A 7,896-nucleotide genomic window follows, 5' to 3' on the forward strand; every position below is an offset into this window, starting at 1 on the left:
AACTTAAACACAGGAGGATCCCTCTAAACATCAGGAACCAATCTTTCACTGGGAGGGTGACTGAGCTCTGGCACAAGTTGCCCAGAGAATTTGTGAGGTTTCCCTTCTTGGAGATGTTAAAAAATCATCCAGATGTGGTCCTGGAGAATCAGCCCTAGATGGCCCTGCTTAAGCAAGGGGGTCAGATCAGAACCTCCAGACATTCTTTCCAACTTCAACCTGTCTGTGATTCAGTTTAGTTTTCAGAAAGGTGAAAAAGGAGCTTAAGGAAAAGTATAACAGGCACAATAAAGTTATAGAAAAGTATTTCGTCATTTAGAAATCCTTAATTTGCCACAGCACTAGGCTGCCACGCATTTCAGGGAGAACAAACATACAAGATTACAAGAGAGGTATATCTTCCTCTGCCCATGAAGAATGCATCATCATTCCTTGAGAACATTCAATAGCCAAGTAATCTATATAAGGAAAAATAAAGCAATAAAAGAGAATTAATCATAAGATCAGTTAAATGCAACAGCTTCTAAAGTAAGAAGAGATGTTATGTTACTTTCTAAAACCACATGAGTAAAAGCAGTGGCTAGGAGAAGACTGTAAATTAAATGTCTCCTATAGGCAATGGCAGGGGTTTTTAATCTCTCCAGATGTCAGTGCAGGTGAATGTAATCAAAGTATCAGTACAAGAACAGAAGGGTAGTGCTGTGTACCTCTCAAGGCCAAATAGCTCACTAATATAATGATTCTTGTAGCTCCACAGTTTTTGAGGTTCAATAGGAAGATTTTTATTATTAATTATTTTGATTAAAATATTAAAAACAACACTTTACATGCATTGTTCCTACCTTTGCTTGTCTAGACTGTCTTCAATGTTATATATAGAAAAAATTCTAAAGTGTAACATCTTCTGGCAGAAGGTTTCATTATTTAATTATATTTTTTTGTTTAAAAACTGGCTTTTTTTTAATATTCACTCTGGGGTTTTGTTCCTGTTATTTGCTTTCTAATTAAACAGCTACTTAACTTTAAGCACACACATAATCCTTTCATAAGAATGTAAATTAATTATATGCTTTAAAATAAATCTGAATTACGGTTTGAGTGTATAAAAATATTTTCACTCTGTGGATTAACAAAAAGTTACAATAGGTACAGACAAGTGGAAATTCTTGAGAATGGAAAAGTGCTGCCTAGTTCTAATCTTGCTCAAATTGTTCTGTGAGAGATTAGATCACACTTCTGCTTTGCAGCTTATCTTTTTCTATTGCTGAGCAGTACAATTATTAATTGTGTAATCATTTAGAATCAATTTCTTTCAGAAATTTAAGTTTAAAGACATTAAACTGAAATGTAGAATCAACAGGGAGGATGTGCTGATTTTCAGAAGTTTCACTTCTCAAACTGAGTGTAACATAATTTCTCATCACACAGAATTGAACAGGACTGGGTCACTTGCTGTTTCACAGAAGTAGCGCCCCTGCTTCTCTCACGTTGCATTCTGAGTGAACTGAAAAAGGGAGAACAAAAAGCTGCTTGTAACCCAGGATTCCTCTGGCAGGTTTGTTCCTGAGAGCAGCTCAGATCTAAGGTAGGGATCAGAAAGAGACACCATCATCAGGACCTGAACCCCATTAACTTCAAATCACTTGACTCCAGGAGCAGCTTCACAAGCTGAAGGCAAAGGCTACCTGAGTCATTCCCACTGTCTACAGATCTAAGGAATATGCACACATTGTACAGTGGGCTGGAAAGGTGCACTAGTGGCTTCATGGATACTCATCCTTTTCTCCAAAAACAAACCCTATGTTTCAACTGCTTTTTCAAGTTCTTTTCCTTAAAACCCTGATAGGGATAAATACTTTATATTATTAGTTTGCATTTCAATTCCTTAATTCAAACTCAACTAGTCAACTGCTGTCATTGGCCATTGAAACAAAGCACACAATAAAACTCAGAAAAGATGGCAAAATCCTAGTCAATGCATATACTTTTTTGTTTATAATATTTTGTAACCTTGAACTTTAGCCATAGAAATGTTTTGCACCAGAGTTTGCTACTTCCCACCAAGTTCTTTTTTGGTCCCCTGCTGTTGCAGTAATTCATTGCTAAAGACATGCATTTCTGAAGGAGTTTTATTTTTGTCTCCCTACTATTTACTTGCATGGGTAGACATCTGAGTATCAGTTAATAGGTTGTCTTTAATTTCCACATTTTTAAAAGATGTTTGGGATTTAATTTTTTCTTATTGATGCTTTTCTTTTTTCTTTCTTTTTTTTTTTTCCCTGAAATAATAGAAGAAAAAGAAGAAAAAATCATGATGGAGAGCAGGGGAGAATTAAATAAGAACTTGATGTGATAATAATGATCTGAGTAGGCACCAGAGACCATTGATGTTTGTTGCACAGGTATGGGTGGCTGAGGTGGAGCTTGGAAAAAGAATCTCAAATAGAATCTTAAAAAGATGCAAACCATAGAGAAAGAGCAGTGTTTTAGAGGAGAGGGAATAGGTAGATAAAGTGAGAAAAGTGGAAGCAAATGCTACTGTGACCTAATGACAATATGAAGGAATAATAATGAGCCATTGTGATTCTAAATTGTGCAAAATATACTGTTCAAAACAAATCTTCAGCTAATCAGGAAAATTAATTGCACCTTTTAATCAACTTGCTGAGCATTTGATGAATTCAAGGTCCATTTTTTAAAAAGTTATTGAAGAAGAGCTGAGAGAGATAAGAATAATGTGTTAATTTTTTTTTTTTTTTAATTGAGTCATTTTGTGGCACTTCACCCTTTGTGCACACAACAACATGTTTGGGACCAATGGATAACAATGCTCACTGGTGCTTGAGAACTCTACTGTGTGACTCAAGTGGTGGTAATTAATAGGAAATTCAAACTGGTTGAACAATATGATTGATCTACTAAAATTCTATGAATTCACTATGCTGCCGTTAAGGAAAAAATCAGGTTTTGCTCTAAGCAGGACTGAGCAAATTTTAGTCTCTGTTTTAGTAAACATTTACTCATACAGTTTCCACTCCTTGCACCAGCATTATTACTCTCAGAAAGACTTAAAAAGATATAAACTGCTATTTTTCCTCTTCAGCTGTTGTAATCACTAGATTTAGCTTAGCAGGCTGTAGCTTCTGGAGAACTCAGCGGGGCTGCTGAGGGTCGCATCCCATAGTCCATTTCAGACGATCCTGCGATCTTGCTCCAGCAGCCATCAGCATTACAACCAGTGATGGCAAAGGAGGCGAGAAGGGTCTCCCATAAGGGCTTGAGAGCACTTTAATGACAGCTGGTCCCTGCAATCCCCAGAGACAGAGAGACCTCATGGTCCAGGCACCGGGGGGATTTTGTCAGAGGCTCAGGGGTGGTCCCTGGGTGGGGTTGGGGTACAGGAACCAATAGGGAGAGCCCGAGGGAGTGGCCAGGACTAGGGGCAGGGAAACAGGAGAGAACAATGTAGGATAGGGAAAGCAATGGATAAACAGATCGCCACATTCTGCTGTATTCTGCTATTTATCCAGTTTTCTCCCTTCTGCAGCCCTGTGCTTGACTATGTATGACACTTTCATATCACAAATCAACAACACAATGCCAGATAGAGGTTGAATACACTAGAAAAGTCATAACCAAAAGCAAGGTCTTCTTTGTCCAACTGATGCTGTAGTGAAGAGTAACATTTCAGATTTAGCTACTGTCCTGACCTCCACACAGCTGCTACTAATGTGCTACGTAAAGCAGGAACTAGAACATTAATAAGGCCTCCTAACTTTTAACAACTGTTTCTATTCAGCATTGCTTTGAAGATAAAACTTGGTGTTTTGGCTTTGCACATTGCTTTTATTTTTTTCTGATTTAACTCCTTTTAGGGGGTTTTGTTATTACACTAAGGGTTGAGGCATGAAGGATTCCTACAGAAGCAGCCTTTTGTGGGTCAGTTCTTATTTCTCAGGATGAGGCTATGATTGTACATGTGGGGACCTGGCTGTCCAGAAAGGAAGAGAACACTACAGTAGGAACAGGGATCTGTGCCAAAGGCAATATTGCTCACTCATACTACACTTGTAACTCTGAAAGCCCAAATAACTGTTCATATCTCTCCTTTTGTTGTTAAGCATTGCAGCAAATCACTTGTTTTTCTTGTCCTGAGGCTCCAACTGCTTTCATGGTTTTTTCATTGCTCTGTTTCTACCTTGCTGCATGTTTTCTGCAGATGAGTACTTTTCTTGACTATACTGTCAGTGCATAATGGCCCTTGGCACTTCCACTTTAGTGCCATTACATTTAATGGGCAAATGCTTCAAGCAGCTGCAACTTGGCTACTGCATTTTTTTGGGGCCAAATGGTTTCCTGGTGCACAAAAATCGTGAAAAAGGAAAAATGCACTTAGAAACTGTGTGGATTGCCATGTCAATTAAAAGGTACATACATCTACAGTCACTCAAGAGAAAACATTTCTGTGTTCTGAGAATTGTATTTAGCATCTGTAACTACTGCAACCATGAATTATCAAGGACAGTCTACTGGGTTCAGCATTACCTTTTGAACAACATTCCAGGATGCATTCTGACTTGAGACACTAATCCCAAATTTAGCTCTGTTTTGTTCTAGGAGGTGCTGGTCTGTTATGATCTCAGTAAGAAAGAAACTCAGACTCTGTACAGTATAATTTAAAATCCAATTTATTAGAGCTTGCACCACAAGGACATAAATAGTATGGCTAATCTTACATGTCTATGGAACTCCAGGTGGTTTTGCTTCTCATGGACCTCCAATCCATGTACAGCACACTTGGCAGATCCCATCCATAGAAGATTCTCCCATTTGATTCACTGGAATTTGTTCTTACAAGATAATGCATTTACAGCACAGTGAAGTACAATACAAGCACAGCACAGGCTTGGTCACACTCATGTCAACTTTCATGTGGATCACTTAAGTCCTTGGGGTACAGTGGTCTCTTAGTTAGGATCACTATGATGACTTTCTTACAGATGCATACATTTATGCTACAACCTATATATAATTTTATATACTGTATAATAGATAATTAGATAATATGTGCATATGTATAATTGAAGTTGACATAGCATATGATAGATGGAATGCATGTTGTCATTTTCATGGGCTGAAACCTGTTAACACACAGAAAACATAAGCAAGCTTGAAAATTGTGGTGAAAGCAAAAAATCCACCCATGTCCTCTCAAGAAACTAGTCCTCTTAGAAAACCGTAAGTATGACAATACCTTCACTAAGATAAAGCACTTAGTGCCTGGTGCTTCATGTAGCTCTATTTAAATGAGGAGCTGTTGTTTGGTATACAACCAGTCACAGACTCCTGTACACAGTGTCCCCATGACTCCCTCAGTCACAGGGAGGAAGTGCAAGGCTTAAACCTAACCAGATTGAAGGACCAACAGGATAAACTGTGCTCTTCAGTTCAGATTAGGAGTTCAACAATTCTTAGTGTTCATCAAAGAATGCATAGGTCATGTAGTCTCATACTTTAAGAGACAGACTCAAGAAACCGCAATGAAATTAGCATTGCAACCACAAGCAGATTACTCAGTCCATTTTGGCAATTCCACTCATCATAAAAAAAAATCTGAATACTGTTGCACATTTTCCATCACAACATCTCTAACAATAAAGTTGCTTCTACCTGATTAAAATAGTGGCCCACAATGGCGCCATAATTTTGAATGTTTAATAAATTTCAATGGTATCTAATTATGTAGACAGACTCCAATTCTTCATTTTATAAAAAGTCTTTCTTTGGGATATCTAACAACTTCTGGTGGGTTATCTTGGCTGGCCACCAGATGCCCAGTAGTCTCTCCAGCAGTCCTCTTCCATCCACTAGGAACAGAAAACACAACAAAAAGCTCATGGTCAAGACAAATACAGGGAGATTATACACATTAGCAAAACAGTCTTGACTTGGGGAAAATAATTTAATTTATTGCTAATAAATGAGTAGAATAGTGAGAAATAAGAACAAAACAATAGAAAAACCCTAACCTTCCCCCTACTCCCTACCCTTCTCATCCTCCTAGGGTAAATTCACTGCTACCTCTTCCTGTCCTCCTCCCCAAGCAGCACAGGGGGAAAGGAAATGGGGATTGTACTCCATTAATAACACTTTGCCACTCCTTTCTCTTCAGGCTACTCCCCTGCTTCCATGAGAGGTCCCAGTGGGAAGAACCATTTCTTCACAAACTACTCCGATGCAGGTCATCCACACAGGCATTTCTTCAAGAAATGCTACATTATGGGTCCTTTCCACAGGGTTCAGTCTTTTAGGTACAGAGGTAGCAGGTCCTGCCAGAAAATCTTGTCCAGCTGCTCTCCATAGGCTTCGGTCCTGTCAGGATCCTGCTCTGGTGTTGGCTTTCCATGGGCTCCAGATTCCTTCAGGGCACATCCACTGCCTGCAGGTGGATATCTGCTCCACCATCTGCAGGGGACAACCAGCATCCCCTTAGTCTTCTCCATGGACTTCAGGAAAATCTTTACTCCAGTGCTTGCAGCACCCCCATCCTCTACTTCTTCACCAGTCTTAGTGTCTGTAGGGCCATTTCATTCATATTCTCATTACTCTCTCCCAGCTGCTCTTTCTCACTCTTTCTTAACTAGGATATTGCAGAGGTACTACCACTACCACTGTTTTACTCACTTTGGCCAGTGGTGGGTCCATCTATAACTTTACTGCTTTGGCCAGTGCTGGGTCCATCTTGAAGCTGGCTGAAATTGGCTCTGTATGACTTCTCAAAGAAGTCACCCCTGCAGCCCTCCTGCTAGCAAAATGTTGCCCCATAAACACAGTACAGTTATTTAACACACTTCTAATGAAAACAGATAGGGCTCTCTAAGACATCTATCTATCTGTCTATCTATCCGTCTATCTATCCATCCATCCATCCATCCATCTACGTGTCGGGGTCCCTTCCCCCCTGCCATGTGGTCCTGGGAGAGGGGCCCTGGGGGGGAGGCACGGGGTTTACCTATCCCCTGGTCAGCCTCGTTCCCCATTGGTTGTTTTGTGTTCCCCTGCACGGGCAAGGACCCTCGGGTCCCGTGATTGCCTCAGTTCCTCAGCAGAGCCCCGGCCATGTGGCTGGAGAAATAAACATCTCTCTGAAACATCTATCAAGAATCGGTCCATATATATATTTCTTTTCCACGGGCCTCGTTGATTGATTCATGTGTTGCAGTTTCCCCACTGTAACAAATGGTAGAGAATTGCGAGCAGAACGATCCCTGATCTCGAAGGACAGCGACTGATTTGTGAGTAAACTCTGGATTTCTCTTCTTGTTTTGTTTTGCTGTTCCATCTCTAAACTATGGAGGAACCATGGAAAGACTCTTGGCTCTCAGAGCCACATAGGGACATTTATCTTAAACTTGAAAAGATTCTTGAACAATGATTTGTAAATTTTAGCTTAATTCAAGCTCAAAATGAACTGAAACACTTCCTTTCATGGTTGTTTAAGAACTTTTTCTACGTTTCTTGGGATTTGATTCTTACCAAAGATTTTTGGAAGACCGTTTGGACACATTTAATTTCTGAGTCAAAATATATGCCGATGGAAGAATATTTTTGTGAATATTATTTAATTACCAAGACTGTTGAGCAATGTCAGCTGTGTCTTGGCAAAGGGAAGCCTGGCTCAGGGACCGTGCGGCCTCGCCCATGTGGACCGAGTGCTCTGAAAGCAGCAGCGAGGCAGTTCCCACGCGCGGGTGGAGTGAGGCAAGTCGCAGTGTCAGCAGTGGAGCGAAGCGCAGCAGGAGCCCGCCTGGCCCCGCGCAGCGCCTGGTGGATTGAGCCCCGTGAGAGGAGTGGCGTGCGGGTGGCGGCTGGCAGCGGTGGCGGTGGAGCAGACCC

Source organism: Corvus brachyrhynchos, unplaced genomic scaffold (assembly GCF_000691975.1).
Source record: "Corvus brachyrhynchos isolate BGI_N302 unplaced genomic scaffold, ASM69197v1 scaffold11, whole genome shotgun sequence".
In the NCBI taxonomy this organism is placed as follows: Eukaryota; Metazoa; Chordata; class Aves; order Passeriformes; family Corvidae; genus Corvus; species Corvus brachyrhynchos.